General features: G+C 26.4%; 1 protein-coding gene across 4 annotated transcripts in view; it reads right to left on the minus strand.

Annotated features, from left to right (window-relative positions):
* Positions 1-19,374, minus strand: part of LOC114128730 (leucine-rich repeat-containing protein 24-like) — a 153,988-nt gene that overhangs the window by 23,911 nt on the left and 110,703 nt on the right. For 2 of the 4 annotated variants that reach the window (XM_050210313.1, XM_050210303.1), the window contains one exon: positions 15,055-15,188. The exons of the other annotated variants lie outside the window; for them this stretch is intronic. The gene's annotated coding sequence lies outside the window, so the exon portion shown is untranslated. The remainder of the gene's footprint in view (positions 1-15,054; positions 15,189-19,374) is intronic. 4 annotated transcript variants of the gene reach the window in all.

A 19,374-nucleotide genomic window follows, 5' to 3' on the forward strand; every position in this document is an offset into this window, starting at 1 on the left:
ACGGGACGCGAACGAAACTCACGAACAACAAACCGTAAGCGTACGATAGATTTTCAAACTTTTTCCCCCGTACTTCCCGTTCGCATTGCGCATGGAACGATTTTCTACTCGGCCGCCGTCACCGGCACCGTCGGACGAGTGACGATAATAATAATTATTACTTCGCGTTTTTCATCCTAACTGAGGATTATTTATTGGGGGGAAGAGGTATGAAAATATATTGAAAACTGAGCAATTAATATAATATCAATACGTCTTGATATACGAATATTGTGAAAAACGATGACAACACTGTTGATTATATTTATTTATTTGATTGTTATTACTAAATATCAATTAAACAGGAAACTCTATACCACGGGGTAGGTTCATTCATAAAACTTCCCTATGAGAATGCCCACGATGGTCAGCCTTGTCTGAACGTGAGACAAATTTTCGTTTTTTATGTGTTTATATTATATACGTATTTACTATCTATAGTTTGAAGTTGTTAAGAACACAATAGTACAATACACATATTCTTGAACAACAGAACAAAACTTTTACTTTTTTCAAATGATAATCCTTCTATTTTAGTTGTTTTATAATACTATACAAAATATATAGATATACGATGTATATTATTATACATTATATGAAACCATCGAAGATAAAAAAAAAATAATAATATACTTATCGACGTTTTTTTATATACGATTGTGATATTTTTCCAACTATTATACTATTTTGTATACACAAAAATGATATTTTCGAAAATAGTTGGACCATTATTAAGCTGTTTATAGGCATTTGAAATTGTTTTTTTCTTTTTAAATAAAAATGGTTTTTCTATAAATATTGATACAAACGATCATGCTCGTCGGGAAAGTTTTATTCACAAGACTTGATATAAATTGATTTTATAGCAATTAAAAAAATATTTAAGATACATATTATGTACATTTTATTTTATAGATATTTTGTCTAAAAATATTATTTCAGAACACGAAATTTTTCACCAGAAAATATTTTTAGTATTTTTACTCTAAACAACGCATTTTTCAAAATATTTAAATTGATTTCATATTATTTCTAGCGCAGAGATATTCACACCATTCTACGAAATCGACTTCTAAGTTAATGACGGCCAATAGCTATTAATAGTATATGAAATAATATAATAATAATGACGCCATTATGTATGGATTAGTTGATGGAAAAATGTATACTGTATTACCAATCAAAAAGTAAATTACTACTATGAATATAAATGTAAAATAAAATATCCTTAGAAATGCAGGCTGCTGGCCGTCTCCGTTCAGAATCATATTTCGTAGGTATTAAATGATTTTTCAACAAATTTATATTTCATACATCCATTTCAGTGACAGTGATGGTACTAAATTGAGAGATACGCCCGAGTACTTGACAACGTTACAGTTGAAAACTCTCTCAGTTTTTTTTTTTGAATCCTTATATTTTCTGCGTCCAAGAATCTAATAATATGCAGGATGTCCAACGCGCACGCCTATGATTATTTTCAATAATGTTTTGCATAGTATTCTTAAATCAAAGCACTGACATTTGAGCATACATGTTATTTCAGCTCAGAAATATCTCTTTGTTATTCTATATTAATATAATTTTTTAAATTTTGCATAAATAACAGAATTTAATACAAACAAGTTATAAATAAATATCACGTGCCTTTTAAAATAATGATGAAAATTTATTGTTAATTTAATTGGCTTATTTTATTAACTGTAAATTAATTTAGTTTTGAAATGTTCAAGTTTTACCAATTTATAGTTGGTAAAAATTCCTATGTATGTATTGTATATTATTTATAAATATATATCATAGTAAAATATTATGATAACTCTTTATAGAAAAAAATTTATTAAACTATATTAACTTGGAAGTGCGTTATAATTTATATAGTAATAGAATGCTTTTTTTGTATATAATGTGCCATAAAATTGAATTACTTAGCATCAATTTATTTTTTATTCCTATGAAAATAATTATGTTAAAACTTACTAGAAGAATAAAAAAAAAATTAAGGATTAAATTTACTCGTCTATAAGTTTTTTAATTAAAAAAAAAATGTAGATTTTGAGGACACGGTAATAGTTAATTTATATTTTACGTGCGAGGTGATTGCAATTTGAATTCATATTAATATTTCGTGAAAATGTATTTAGCATCATTGATTGAACTGTCAAACTGCTGACATTTAATAAAAATGTTAACCATGTATTTAATTGTATAAATATTTACCATTCAACCAAGGTTTAATACGGTGTAGGTATCAGTGTTCTTATTCTCAAATAGTTAAATACATACATTATTAATTGATAATCCATCAACTTATATAAAAATTGTAATGTAAAACGCTACATTTGATGAAAACGCATTTGAACTGTTTAAAAGCGGTCGTTATTAATTTTCGATAAATGTTTGATAACGAATTAGTTTTTAGTAAAAATCCCATTTTTAATCTATATCGTATATACTTAGGTAGGTATTTGATTGTTTTCTTATATTTGGAGGTCAGCTTAATTAATTGCATAAGTGTTGAATAAAACCATAAAAGAACCGTTGAACCGTTATCACTGAAGCTGATGCCCATGCCATGACATATGCAAAGAAGTCATTTTATTCCACAGACCTTTTATCATAAGGTTGTTATGCGCATTGGTGCAGAAAATAAAGAAAAATAATTATGCATATCCAACATGTGTTGAGAGTTGAACTCATATTGCGAATGGTAAAATTACACGAAAAATTTAAAAAGTATTTACAATATTAAATTCTTCTCATATAATATGATGTTTATAACATAATATAATTTACAAACTATTAATATTTTGCGTGGATTATGCAGACGAGCAGCAGAAGAAATAAAAACAGTTGGATGAATTATACAAAAACAACAACAATTTCATTAATTCACACCACTTTAAGTGAGTTTATTATTGTTTTATTGATTTGTTTTACAATCAAATCAGTTAAAACAGTGTAATGTTTACATTATAGGTAAAATGTTGTGAGGATTATTTGAAGTGTGGAAAGGGACTAAATTATTTCACTAACACCCGAATTAAAATTTATTTTTTAGATTTGTAATTGAAATATTATGTAAGTTAAATTTTGAAGGAGCAGGATACTAAGTCCAAATTCCATAAAATATCCATCACTGATTTATAAACAAAGATAAAATGAAAAGTAAATTCAGATCAGAAAGTCAGAATCCCTCCTGGGCAAATTATCTATCTCTATAAAATATTTAGATTAAAGTATAGAGATTATAGAAGACTAAAAATTACTTGGGACGTTTTAAATTAAACGTTTTTTCTTGATTAAAGAAAAATACAAAGTGATTAATTTGTAGATGAGTTAGAAACGTGATTTTAGAGGGTGTATTTTCATAAAACTGTTTTGTACTTAACTGTATTTTCGTTATTAAAATTGGTATAAAGAAAAAAATAAAATAATTCCATCTAGAAAAAAACACACTTAAATTGAAAACCTTTTCTAAGTAAAAAATCTTAAACGTTGTGATATCATGTGAATTCTAACTTCCTAGTCGGTTAAAAAATGAAAATCATTTGAAACGAACTATATGTTAAACATTGAAATTGGTGTACTCATATATAGTGGGTATGGTTTTATTAACAAGTGTTTTAATTTAGTTTATTAAAATACATCGATCAAATTGAATAATGATTTACCATTTTGGTGTTATATTTTATTCGATTTCACTTATATCACGGATACAATGGTGTATCGTTGATTTGTCTTACACGTAAACAGTTATTACTTCACAAAGTTTATTACTGGTTGGTGTATCTTCAATTTCTTTTATTTCTTCAGCGTTTATATTTGACAAATAGACAAATGAACGTGTTCGAGTTGGTCGCTGGGCACAATATTGGCCGTTAAAAAATAATGAAAATATGTAACACCGTTTACATTATATTATTGCATACATAATATTAAGTGGAATATTTTGGGTGATTCCAAGTAAAAATTAAATTGTTGCTTATAAAAAAATTATAAAACCAATATGATATGTACAATAATCGTACACAATATAACTAAATTAATAGTATCTCTTATATGATCGTTTATTGTTATACATTATGTATTATCGATGCCGTATTTTACGGATATTATACATAATACAGACAGTACTTCTATTGATTAGGTATTACAACAGTTTACATTAGAATTTATTGCAACGTGGCGATACGCGGCAGAATTCACCTATAATAATCGTGTTAGTTTAGTGTACAAATGAAATGGTGCTAATTGACTCGAATCGCGACGGTGACGGTTTCATGTCCTTATTTTACGCTTTTAGTTTTCTGACGATTTAAAACTCTTTTGGCGATGTACATATAAAAGAGAATACAAAGTTCGTATGCATACTGGTAAAACAGACTTTATTGTTCATAAGCGTTAAGCGTATAAAATATAATCATACTCATAAATAAATAAATAAATAACTCCTGATTCCTAACGCTGTTAAAATTAAAAAAAATATGAAATAGTATGCAATGTTAAAAACGTGTTAGACAAACTGTGGAATCAACGTTTACAGTAATAATTGAATGTATTTTTATATTATTACTATTGGCAAGAATAGGGGGAGCAGAGCTCGGGGAACTTAGTCTCTTAAAATGTATGCCAAGTCCATCTTATTCAAAAGTTAGTACTTAATAATAAGCATATTTTAACTCTATTACTGTAGGCCATCGTTTATTAGATTAATTATTAGTTATTTATAGCGAATTGTAAAAAAATAAAACGAAGCTGAATCTTCTTGATTTAAAAGGCTTTTGCTAGAAAACACTGGAAATAAAATTTTATAATAATAGAAACTCTTGAAAATATTTAGGAAAATAGAGCTTTGTACAGAATCAGTTCTAGAATGTACCTAGATATATTATTATTTAATTTTACTATGATAATATGAAATTTTTTACACTGTTTTGGTCAATGTGATTATTTAATTTTTTAGTTAACGGTTTGATATTCAGCCAAATGTATTTATGATTTAATATAAGATAATAAATAATTATATACGTTTAAGGTTGGTACTATAGTATAATTGTTTGTTCAGATTCTGAAAAATAAAGAAATAATTTTAGGAACCTTAGAATATGAAAATTATTCTAACGCTTTATTAATATGACAATTAAACAATTATATTTGAAGAAAACTTTTTGAGTTGAAATCGCTATTGTCATTTAATTACGGTTTATGATTAAAGTATTTAAAGTTGATAAAATTAATGGGAATATGTTTTATTTGATTCGTAGTTAACTGAAATACTGGTTCAATATCAATTTATGTAGATTATCCGAGCATATTCTATTTATAATTTATATGAAGTTATTGACGTAGAATAAAAGCTCGAGAAATATGATTATAAAATCAATGAAATTTATGGTAATTTAGTAATTATTTTATTTTTATTTTTAGGAATGGCGCTGACGAATGATGAGTGAATGACGAAACGAATCTGATTAGCCGTGTAAAATTAATTTGCATTTTTTTTCGTGTTAATGAAAGTTCTAGACGATGAGAAGGGTACCGTCGAACGGTTACAATGGAAAGCCTTCCATTACATAAAGTATACAATGTTTTTCAACTTTAGAATTTGTTCCAGATATCGAATTAATTGTTAACTTTTCACTCCTTCTCCCCTATGCATTGTTGTACAGCGCTTTAAGTGATTGGCCTTCTCAGGTCAGGGAAAATAAATCTCTTCTGGATTTGACAGGTACTGAGAAAGGCTAACATATCGTTGAATTGTCGCTAAATAAATGCCGGTGTAAAAATTGTATGGAATTCCGCTAGTTAGGTCGGAGAAAGAAAAAATGCATTCAATCCTTACCAAAAACGGGTTTTCTTTATTATCTAGGATAAAAAAGAAAAAAAAAAGATAAAAGGAAACCAATTATTATATTTTTCTTATGTATACCTACGTTTTACTGTTGTGCCATGAACAATCGATAATTTTTTTTTTTTTGGCATCTGACATACGAGTGTTTAGAGGATTGGAAATACATTACCAAAGTTCTATCGAATCGAATGAAATATTCACGTTATCTAGTTCTTTTTAAGATATATCGGAAGAAGTCTAGCTGATAACTAAATAATAATAATAGATAGCTAATAGTTATTGGGATGTAAGTTAAATTGATTACCGTTATAAATATAATATTCGAGGTGTAGTGTACGTACACATTCATTAAAAGTTCAATACGGTACTAACAAGTGTGCTATTTTCTATTTTAAAATTTTTACAGGAATCTTGTAATGAAAAATATGACTCTTGAAATCTAAATTATGTAAATTTTGAAAAGCCTACGCCTTGATCATTTTATAATAAAAAGAATAAAGTAGTTTTCACGTATAAAGTTGAAAGCACATGAATATATTTTAAATGAATGGTCTATAATGTTACATATTATAGTATTCATTAAAAATGTTCTATATAGGTATAAAAAATGTGCAGTTAATTTTGATTACTATTTTCAAGGTAAAAATTACTGCAGCGAAGATGTATAGAAATAATAATAATAAAATAAATAGTGATGTAATTATTTAACTGTACTATGATACAAGTAAAACGTGTACGGGACGTGTTTCAACTGAATAAAAAAAAATATCAGTGGCCATAACAACTTATTCGATATTATTTTATGCGTAGGTACTAGCATTGATTATATATAGTATACATATTATTTTTTACATATTATGTATATTATATAATCAATGATACTAGGTATATTGTGTATAGTATATTTTATATAGTGTATACATTTAAAATAACCATTTTGTCAATTTTAAAAAGAACCAATATAATATTATGATTGAATGAAATATTATTTAGTTACAGATCGTTATTAATATAAAAGATGTTTGTTAAAATATAAAATCAGATCGAATTCGTTTAGATTTGAGTTTGAAAAATTGGTTGCTATAATATCAAAATGTCCATAAAACCATTATTACATATTTTTCAGTAGATATTAGAATACAATTTAAAATTTATACGATTTTTTAAAAAATGAAGTTGAATAATTAAATTTTTTTTTTTAATTTGTATTATTTATAACAAAATAAATAAAAATCTACAAGTTATTGAAAATGTATTAATAGATTTTCTAACAAAACTGATGGAAATACTGCCATAGTAATTTTGTCTTCGGAAATTATCAAATACGTACAAGAGTCGCTACCAACTAGTCGGTTCGTTACTCAGATCATGTTACAACTAGATAAGTATACCAATTCATAGATTCAATTAGTAATTTATCTTTTCATTATTTATTTTTCTTTGTAAACATATTTATAATTATTCATAACCATTAAGTATTCCTGAGACAAGTTCCTAGAAATGTTCAGGTATAAGGTAATAAATACAATTTTAATTTATTGTTTGCTAGTGGCTTTTGTTTGTCATCTGTACAGTAAATTACATTTTAAGGGGGAAGATTTTATAATGTTTCAGTACAAAAGGTTTATTTTGTTTCTATGTAGGTATATATTTATGTGTAATATGTATATATTAAAATGATTATTATGCAGCCGGTAGAGTACTGCGTAATAAAATTAGTACCAACACGTATACTCGTAATTTTTGATGGTTACCAAAAAAATATTAATATCATGTACCTAGTGTATGTTTTTTATAAGCCATGTTGAATATTATTACAATGCTGTATTATTATCATCATTTTTTATTATATTATAATACTACACATTTATTAACTTTTAGATCATTCTGAAATCTATTAATATCATTGGTTTTTAACTTTTATAACAGATTTTAGTTGATTTTGCGTCATAATAATATTTACAAATTAATTATAATTATTTTACGCTTATACAGATGTTATAAGCTGTTAAATGAAAATATTTATTTTTTAATGAAGAAATTTAGATATAAACTCATGTACGAGTATGTAACATTATATTACATTAATGAATTCATTACACATTAATTAATTTTTCGTTTTATGTACAACATAAATACAATTATTATAATCGATAATACCTTATGTAGCTTATGAGGTTTGAAACATCAAACTTCTGACGCTAAGATTCAATCCAAATTATATAAATACTGCAAAATAATAAATTGTACCTATATATTGACACCTGCCAATAAATTGTGTTTAATAAACCAATAAAATAATCCCTAGATCATTCAATTGATTTCTTTATGTATTTATTAATCAACATATTTACTAAATTTATTAGTACATTTGATGAGTATACATAATGGAAAAATTAAAAATGTAAAAATTTAGACTGATTGGCATTGCCATAGATATTATTCTTACAAGTGTTTATATCATTTAGACAATTTTAGAACAACCCCCATCGCCATACCTAACTCAAAAAGTTATACACAATCCCCTCCCCCCTATAATTTAAAAATATTTATTTGAGCCTGAAATCATGTTATTAATATTATTTTTTTGTTTTAATGTGTAGGTATGTTAAAATATGTAAAATAAAATAATTTTTTAAATATTTTGTGATAAGTATATACATTTTTTAATGTTGATTTATCATACGCAATATACAATCTTACGTACATTATAATATATTATACTGTATTATTATTATTATTATACCCATATTTATTATCTCAAAGTCTAAAATTGAAATTAATCCTTATATATTAGCTTACGTAAGTTTCACCACCATCCGTTCAAAACATGTTTTGCGGCGGCTAAACGTTGGCGTACAATTCTACGTCACTACATTAAAACCAGATAAAAAGTATTTTTATGAACACTAAGTGTTATTCCATTGGATCACATACAACATATTTATAATTTAATCATAACAAATAATGAGTATACAATTTAAAGAAAAATGAAAACCAGAAAGTAATAGTGGTAATTTTAACTAATAGTTCATAATATAAACAACTTATTTTATTTACTGGTGAAATATTAGGTTGACATTTTAAGTGTTACTACACAATAAAAAAAAAGCTATAATGAAAATAAACTTTACTGTATGGCTCAAGAAAATCGAGTAAATTTTCGTTTGCTGTATTTTATCGTTTTGGTTTTTTTTATTTATTTTTATCGATGTAAAAGGACTAATAAATTGTACTTACATGTCGAACATGCTTTAATCCTTTGAACACAAAATTATTGTATTTTTGGTTGATAACGTACGTACAATATTGTCAATATTATACATATATCGTTATTGGTGCACTTTAAATTTTTTTTTACAAACAGTAAAAACTTAAAATAAATATATATATTTTTCAACCAAATATAATCGTTGAATTGGTTAACTTAAAAAAAAAAAAAAACAGTGTTGTCTGGACTTAAATGGGATATGTTACAGGAGGTATTTAATTCGCTGAAAAATTACCGGCTGCCGTCGGATACATGTAACTTGTTAATGTGGGTTGCTTCAAAATGTGCAAATACTCCGCCGGGATGAGGAAACGAGGTAAACGGGAAACACTGTCCGCATTACACGCTTTGTGAATTTTTTACCATCCTGCTTGTTTTATACTATACTTCTCTGAGTATTTTATTCGATAATACTTCACTGCTGGACCGGCATCATCTGATAAGGCGAATCAAAACGGGACAACGGAGGAATGAAAAAAGGTCCTTTCTATCCTTTTTTTGCCTCTTTGGTATTTTTCTGTTTCTTTTTTTTTTTATGGAAATCTTGCCATTATATTGTTGAAGCGACATAATCAAATTTTATTTCAGAATTTCTTAGTACGTATCATGGCTAATGATACGGTGGGTGGTAAATTTATTTTTACTATGCTCTGAAAACAGTATCACTGTGACAGTTTATGACTCTTTTCCACGAAAAAAAAAAAAACATAAAGTTTATTGTTTAATTGTTGTCGATGGCAAATAATTAGGTATAATAATATTTAGTACCTTGGTCATTATTTCTGTGCATATTATCACTAGTTTACTTTTTTAGGTATCAATAATATATTATTCACATAACATTTTTATCGTGGGATTAAATACTAGTATTACTAGTATTATTTGATAAAACATTTTTTATATTAAAAATTGATAAGAGTTTTCATTTTCAATATCATTTTAATCTAACCATCTACAATCACAGTTGTACTTAACTAAACATCTTGTGATTATCTATTAACTATTTATATAATTATATATATTAATAATAAAAAACGTATACTGCAATTGATTAAGAGAATGTCAGCGCCGTACTATTTTTTTTCTTTGCTTAAAGCATGTGCAATATATAGCAAGTTTGCGGTCAGTTAAATTTATCTTCTATTGTATATTTGAGTGAAATAACCTATTATTAAATTTAAAGATAAGAACATTGTCTGTGTTTTTACGCTGGCTTTTTATGAAATTTAATTGTTTTAGCATATTATGAGTTTATAAAATATTACAAATTATAATTAATTATCATTAATTTACAAAAAAATTGAAATGTAGTAAATAAATAATAAAAAGTATTAGATTTTTATTATGCTTTAATATTAGAATGAATTGGTTTAATTTTTAAACTTCAAGTTAAAAACATTATTTGTGTACCATCTTATAAGCGAAGATAATATTTCTAAGTTTAATAATAGATCAATTCGATCTAATATTTAAGTTAACAGTACAAGATTGGTTCAGCTGGACACGAATGGCGATGTTGCGTCTGGGTCAGGGAAAGAAAACAAAATAAAGTGCGCCAATATCCTCTTAATAATATACTTTATCTTAATTCTTGATGTCATTCATTAGAGTTTATTTTATTTTTGATTTTAGCTACCTATCAGTGTTTTATTATCATTCATTATTTAGTGTTGTAATTTATTTTATTGTAGATAGCATTTATGTCCCCTATGGCCCTCGCTTTCTGTTAACTTGAAAATAATGACAATGTAACTTGAAAATCTTGAAAGAAGTAAAAAAATTACTCCTAAGGGTATGTTTTGCATACATTTGTTTAGTATCTCCATATCAAAATAAAACTAATGTGTTGCATATGCAACACATTTTCACACGTTTTTTTACTAGTTATTAAATTTAAAAATATATACTATAAAAAAATAAAATTGCAATATAAAAGATAAAATGCTTTACTATTTATTTTAAATTTGTATAGTATTCATTCATACATATTATATGTTTTTAAAATAGAATTAATTCTTTAAATAAATTATAAAACTTATCGGATAAGTCCTGCGGTAAATACGGTGTTATTAAATTTGAATTGTTTATTGATTGTTATTTAAACGGGCTAAAAGGTAATGATAACATTTCATAAAACGTTTTTGCCACCACATGCTATCTTTCATTTCATACAAATCCTTTTATGTAATACGATTTAAAACGTTTAAAAATTGAAAACTGGACATTGTTGTACACTAAATAACTAGACAGTATTGTGCAAATGGCATTTTATCAAATATTTCATAGAATTTCTTTACTATAAAACGTTTAGAATTTTATTATTTTTACATCATAAAAGTTCTTGTACTGAGTATAATATCTAATTTAGCTATAAACCATCGTAGATATATTAATTATTAATGTAGTAATAATAAACATTTTATAACTATAACTACAATATTTTTATAAATATTGAAAATATTAACACGTATATATTGTATAAAAGTCTAAAATAATATTTATTCTATTACATAGAAGTTTTAATTTGGTCATCGGTCCTCTTATTTTGCTTTAATTAAACAAACACAATAATTATGGTTTACTATTAATTTATTTAATTTACATAATTACATTTAGACAATTATTTAACTAAACATTTGCTGCTGATGTTATTGTTTTATGAAATAAATAATAATTTTTCAGTAGGTGATTAAATATTATTGTTAATAGTATGATATGTACGCCCATAAATAAATACCGATTTTTGGCGATTATTTTATAAGCGTTTAATCGGTTAAAACTAATCTAATTGGGTTTGGTTTTAAATTAAAACAATGTGACTAAATTGACCGACCCGATCGATTGTGCGCGATCAATTGACTGGACAAGCCGTTTTATTCACATCGAAATCTCCGATTATTTGCACGACCGAGTCTAAGTATCGAAGCTTATCAATCAAACCTCCTCACACTTGATGTAATCTGTTTTCACTCGAGTGGTGCCTATTTAAGCGTATATTTTTAAAACAAAATATCAATACATGGTTATACGAAACTCACTCCAGCGCAACGTAAAACATTATTTTGCTTTTAGGACTTTTTGTTGTCGTTGTTATTAAGCTCCTATGGAAAACCGCGATTTGAAAATGGCACTACAGTTACGAGTTACCGTATATACATATTATATTATATTAAATGGATCTTGGGGTAGTTTTGACTACATCCGATTTATGAGTAGATAGGAATTACATCAAAGGTCAACGTTATACATTTCTCGTCTGTCCATCTCCATCGTGACTTATGTATCAACTCGACACTCGTATGCCTACGTTTATATTACTTAAATTTAATATATTATATACCTGTTACTTGTAAAATGTAAAAGTTTTCCTCTTTTGTTTTTTTGGTGTTATATTTTATTCGGACGTGCCATAATCATCGTCAATATCATTTATTTTTTACTCTATTGCATTAGTTTTTTAACAAAGATTTTTTGGCGTGGTGATCGTAAACAATACATGGACATTGGACATAAATAATTATCAGTTTTTAAAAATCTATATTTTAATATTTTTTGTTCGGGTTTGTCAACAATCTAAATAAATGTAATGGCATGTTAAAAACTTAATTTTTAATAATTCATGTTTATTACAAGTGATTAGAAAATGTATTTTTAGTATGATGATCGATTCAACTCTTATTGCATAAAAGTGAGATTTAAACGATTAGTTTAAAAAATAGTAGGTCATCGCATTTCGGTGGTGGATGTTTGTCCATCGTCCCTTCGGTCCTCGGACAGGATAGTGTAATTTTACTATAGGTATTCGATTTGAATGCAATGCATTCGATAAAAAACGATTCTGAGCGGACGAGGAGATCTTTTTTATTTAATTTTATTCGTTTCTATGGTGATATACAAAGCCGAATTAGTGGTCCGTAATTATTTAATATTACGAAATCGTGATATCGTACGTTTTTTCTTTAACCGCTTTTATTTCGAGTACCGTTTCGAAAATCCAAAAATGACCTCTCTAAAGTACCTGCTTAAGAACATTACCTTTCAGAAAATATGCTACACTTGTACTTTTGAGCAAGTTTAGGGGTAGAAAAAGTGTTTACAGAATAAAAAAGAAATAAACATCATTGTAAAAACAATACATTCCTCGCTCCGCTCAGAATCTAAAATAGTTTAGTTAAAGTAATTATATTTTCAACAAACGAAGTTAAAAATAATAATATGGAAATTATTATAAGTTTGCCTAGGTTTAACTTGAGTCTTGGAAAACTATTTTTGATAGTTAGAAGTACTTACAACTTCGTAAAGCTGTTTGTAATGTTTATATAGGTAACTAAATGGAATTTAGTAAGTACCTATCATATTAGATAATAAAAAAAAGTCATAAGTGTCTCCAAAAGAGATATTACAAAGTTATAAATTTGTATACAAACTATAAGATACAAAATATTATGAATAATTGTTTTCATTTATTTCGATATTCAGTAGATGTAATTTATTTTTTATTTAGCGTAATAATATAATATAATACTGTTTTTAAAAGTGATATCATATCCTTTGAAAATGCAATTATAAAAATATCACACGTCTTGTAATCCACCCTCCAAGTAATAACATTGTTACGTGGCCTATAATATAACTAGATTAGTTGAATATTTGATTTTTTTTTATTACGTTAGTTATAACTTATAGCTCATATTTGGTTTTATTGAAATAGAAGTTTTATACCGTAATACTTTTTTATACTATAAATCTTAGTTATTTTCAGATTTGGTACTTTTTACAAGCATCCAGAATAGATACGTTTTCAAAAAATCAAACTTATAGTATTCACACTACGATATATATATTTGTCAGTTTTATGACATAAATTCATACTATGTGTAAAAGATTTAAATTTATTTTCATCGAAAAATTTATTTATTTTATTTTATTTTATTTTTAACGCGGATTTTATTGTATTTGAATTAGCGTTGTATGACTAAAATCTTTCGTGAAAAATGCGTTTTTCGTGTTTATAGTTAAAATATACAATAATATGCATTATACATCAAATGCAATTAAAAAATAATATGAAAAATATATAAAAATATCATTTATATCAATATTATTAGGATTTGTAAACAATTTTAACTACATTTTTGAAAGGACCATTTTTGTGTATATAAAAAAAACACCTATGTATTTAAATCTCAGCTCTAATTAAAAGGATTAAAATATTATAAAAAAACCACTTTAATAGTATTCTAACTACATTCAGTATTTAAAGTATAATTGGAATCAGTGGCATCATTTCATAAATTGTGTGGAATTTAAAAAAAATATTCAATAGCCAACCATAAACAAAGCCGCTCACAAAATAGGTACTTTCAGCTTTAGATTTATTATTAACAATAACGCAATACATTTTATTGATATTTTTTCCTTCTAATATAAATGAGACGAGTAGATAAATAGGTTCATAATGGTTCAAAAAGGATTATTAAAATATATATTTTTTTCCAATTTAAAAATATTAATAAATAACGTTTAAATTGGTTAATATTAAGATGTTTAATATTTCAATAAATAAATGTATGTACTGTTAAAGAGATTTTTAATTAAAAAGATGGCTTGTTCTATCATTAAAATTGTATGTATCAACAGTCAAATATTGTGATACGTATTAAAAAAACGTCCATCAATTTCAATAATATATCTGTAAAGTATAAAGAACATCTAAGATATGAAAAAGAACACCATTTTATTATGCAAGTGAAGCCTTTGTTTGAAATACCTACTTTGTTCAGAATACTACCTAAGATTAGATTAGATAAACAACAACTTTAGAGTTTCATTTTAACATATCTTGGGTATAAAATAAATAAAGTTGAATTTTGAAGTTTAAATTACTTACTGATTTTACATTTTGTAAATTCGTCGAGAAGTATTAAATGTTGATATTTGATGCATAAAATGCACACTGACGAGTGATCGATATTGCTATACCGTGCGCTGTGTGTAAGTTATTAGTTGATTGGTTTGAAAAAACTGAAAAAAAAAACTCATTTGGTTGGAATGCATTCGATATTTTCATTACTAGAAAATACTTAAACAAACATTACTTTCTATACATTCTAACTGTAAAATATTGTGTGGTAGAATATTTTATTATTTAAATCTAAAAATTCAACCGTCCATGAAACTTTCAAACAAACCACGGTAATGTAAATCATTTTTAACCATTATAGGTACATACGGTTATAGACATTAAAGGTTTTAAAAGTGTAATATTAAATGGAAATCATAATCTCATATAGGCATTGTCGACTAAAACTTAAGAAACAGTAAAAATAAAATCCATATAATACGTAGGTAGTATGTAATGTATACATTCTGCAATTATTAAAGGAATCACAATTACATTTTACACGTAAAAGAAAATTTAATGTGTTCGTTGAATCCGTCCATGTTCACTTTTAAATTCTTAATGAGTGTTTAAAATACAGTTTTAAATAATAGTATTATATAGTTGCATTATGAAATCATCATTGTGTTAGATGGAAATTTACAAGAACAAAAGCGTAAATTAATTAAAACAACGGTTGGTTATAATGTATAACTTTTTTATTATTTTCGATTGTATAGTGTCCAAATGCAAAAGGAAAAATGCGGAATGGTGACAAAAAATACATTTAAATAATCCTCTATTTTTAATTTTTGGAAATTTGACGACGATTGTAACTGTGTACGGGGAGGGGAGATAATAGGGGAGTTTATTATTATTATTTTGCACTATATAGAGAAGTATATATGCAATGAATATATTAAAAATACATATTATTATTATTTGAATTTACAAACGAACGGTTATTTTCGCGTCTGCGTTTCAAGCGCACGTAAAATATTAATAATGGACTATTTCATACTGCATACAGTAGCCCGGTAGTCCATCCCGACGGTAAACGCATTTGTTTGGAAAATTTATACTCCACTGCATGACTTTTCAGAACTGTCGGATTTGTGTTCTTTGATCTCTCTCTTTTTTCTTTATTTATTGTTTTTTTTCTACTTTGTGTTCCATCTATTCACGGATGATCCAGAAAAATAGGCTAAAATTTATGTCCTATATTTTATTTCATTTTTATTACAGCGGAAAGTGCGGGGGCCGTATGAGACTGAAAATCGTACCGGAGGACACACCGCACTGTTGTAGTAGCGAACACTTATATCGTCTGGCGCCCAGGACAGCGCGGAGTTAAGCTATAACCGATGATACGCATCACCGGACGGACGGAAAGGTTCTCCGTTACATTATACATATTATAAAAAGCGAGCTCAAACAACGTCGAGTGGTCCGCGCAGACAACGTATTGTGTATTATTATACATAATACCAGATGGCAGGTATACCAGATAAAAAAAAACATCATCCTGGGTACCGAATCTTTGCACTTATAAAACATGCTCACCAAAGATTTACCGACGGATTTTATGATCATTTTTTTCCCCTACATTTTTACTATTTTAAACAATATCATACAGTCCTATATATCGTTCGATAAGACCATAATAATATAACACTTTTCGAAAATCGTCTTTAAATTTTCACTGAATTGTATACATACATATATATGACAGGAATACGGTTTTTGTGTCTCGCAGGTAAAACCCCGATGCCATCAACTTTACGACCCTTAGCCCCGTTAGCCGTATATACTTATACGTTCAAGTATAAATGATTCGCAATAAAACTCGTATTTAAACGGGTGGTCGAGAATTGCTGAGGGATTAACTAGTGCCATAACTACTCGGACGCCATTATTTATTTAACTGTTACTCTAACAAAAAAAAAAACACATACACAAAAAACAAATAAATCAGAAACTAGAGTATATTTACATGGTACTTTACAGGCTATAATATTATATTGTATCGCTATAGTCTAAATTTGTATACTCAACATAGTAAGTTGATCAATAAATCATTGAAATATAAGCTCGACATAAAATATGTGGGCAGTGTAGGGGAATTATTATTAAAATAATTCAAAATAATTATTAAAATTTACTAATAACTAATAAGATTTATATTAAGCTTCCTATTATTTTAACCATATTACTCCTTATAAATAAACAATGTTTTTATAAATTCGAACGAAATATTTATTCAGAATATCTTAAGGTTGATAAATATTTTGACAATATAGATATTATTTAAAATTTAATTACAATTTTAGATTCAGAGCCGAATGATGCATCTATTTGTAAACATAAAATAATTAAAATTCAAAATTAGTGGTGCTTTTTGTAGCGAAATGGATCTTGTTGTTACTTAATTCCCAGTACTTTTATAATTAGAAAAACAAACAAAAATTTAAGGAAAAATGGGAATTTTTAAGCAAATAGACAAACAAGTTTTTTTTGTGAAACTCGAGAAAAATAACCGTTGATACCAGAAATGTTCACAAAATGTTTGTACTATAATTTTTTATTTAAGATACAATTTTAAAAAGATGTTTGTTCTTTTTGAGCTATTTATTGGTAACAGAACATTTTAAATTTTTCTATTTTTTTTTTCATATCGATTATAGAATAATTATTCACAGAGTAGAAATGTTTGAGTAATCAATACAAAGATCTTTGTAAGATGTTTATTTTTTGATTTAAAAATATCGAAAAATCTTGTCACAATATATTTTTATTAGTGTTTAAAATTAGAATTTTTACAATATTTCAAAAATATACAAAACTGTACATAATGATGTTAATTATTTCGTTACAATTCAAGATCATTATTTGTGTGGACTTAACATTTTCACGTATCAATGAATTTTTCAAAATATGCAGATTTATTATATTAATAGATATTATCTATTTATACTATGAATATATTTTAACTGTTTTATCGTATTTACATAAAAATGTTGTTGAATTTTGTGTTATATAAATTAATAATATAATAAATATAGTATTTTTTAAAAGCATGGTATTAGCCAAAAGTAAAATAATGACTTTAAAAGCTTTATTATGAAAATATATATTTAGTGATATCGTCTAATAGACAGGCTCCGTCCAGAATCATTTATCATATTAATGATATATATTATTGAATTCAAATTTGACGCACTCACAACAGACCCATTCGATAATGTACAACACAGCGGTATAGAATTGTTTGCCTTTTTATCATTGTGCTAATAATCATGAAAATTGGAATAAACAACTTTATTAGTAAAAAGAAGCTTGGAAAACAACTACAAATTAAAATACATCTTTTTGTAAGTAAATCTAGTATACATCACTGAAATCGCCATCAATCGATCAATCATTGAAACGGTTGAATGTGTTTTAGCAAAAGACCGCGATGTTTGTTTGTTATTTTGATTATATACAAAAAAAAAATTAGTTATGTATCATGTAAATATATGTTTTAGTTTACTAGGATATAACTTTTATTAAAATGTGACCTTTTGTTTTTTAAGAATTACCATTACAAAGCATGAGTACTAAAAAAAAAGAAGCAGTTAGTAATCTATATAAATATAAAGTATTATTCATCATTCTATATTGTAAAAAAATAATATATATAATATGTATTATCGTGTAAAACATTAAACATAGGTAACCTAACCCGCTGCTGTTACAGTTTTATACTTTTAACTATGTATATAAATATATGCTTAATAATACATACAGAAAAACACGAAAATCAAAAACGATATTCAGATTTAAACAATGCTGTCCCTAAAATATAAACAAAATATTAACGTTTAAAATGTATATTGAAAATTGAAGACTCGATTTTTTATACTCGAGCGTAGTGTAAAACGATGACCGATCAGTGTGTACAGTTTCCACGTCAACGACTTAGATATATTATATTTTATTCGATCTATAACACTATCAATACGGAACACTAATAGAACATAACATTATTTTGTCTAAACAAAAACACGCGGATCTGTGCGCGGATTCAAACGTCGCCATACGTTTCCGTCCTCGACACTGGTGGCGGCATTTGGAAATTTTGTTTCCGCTCACACCTACGCACAACAACACGTATGTACGCGTTTGTAGTGCGGTAATTACGGTGCGATTTATAACGATTCTGTGCAGTGTGTACGCACACATATAATAACAATAATATTATAATACGGCTATTATTATTATTATACGGCCGCGTATTTTAAATGTTACTGTTGGGGCCAGAAAGAACATATTCATTATAACCCCGTT

The sequence above is a fragment of the Aphis gossypii genome, chromosome 1 (genome assembly GCF_020184175.1).
Source record: "Aphis gossypii isolate Hap1 chromosome 1, ASM2018417v2, whole genome shotgun sequence".
In the NCBI taxonomy this organism is placed as follows: domain Eukaryota; kingdom Metazoa; phylum Arthropoda; class Insecta; order Hemiptera; family Aphididae; genus Aphis; species Aphis gossypii.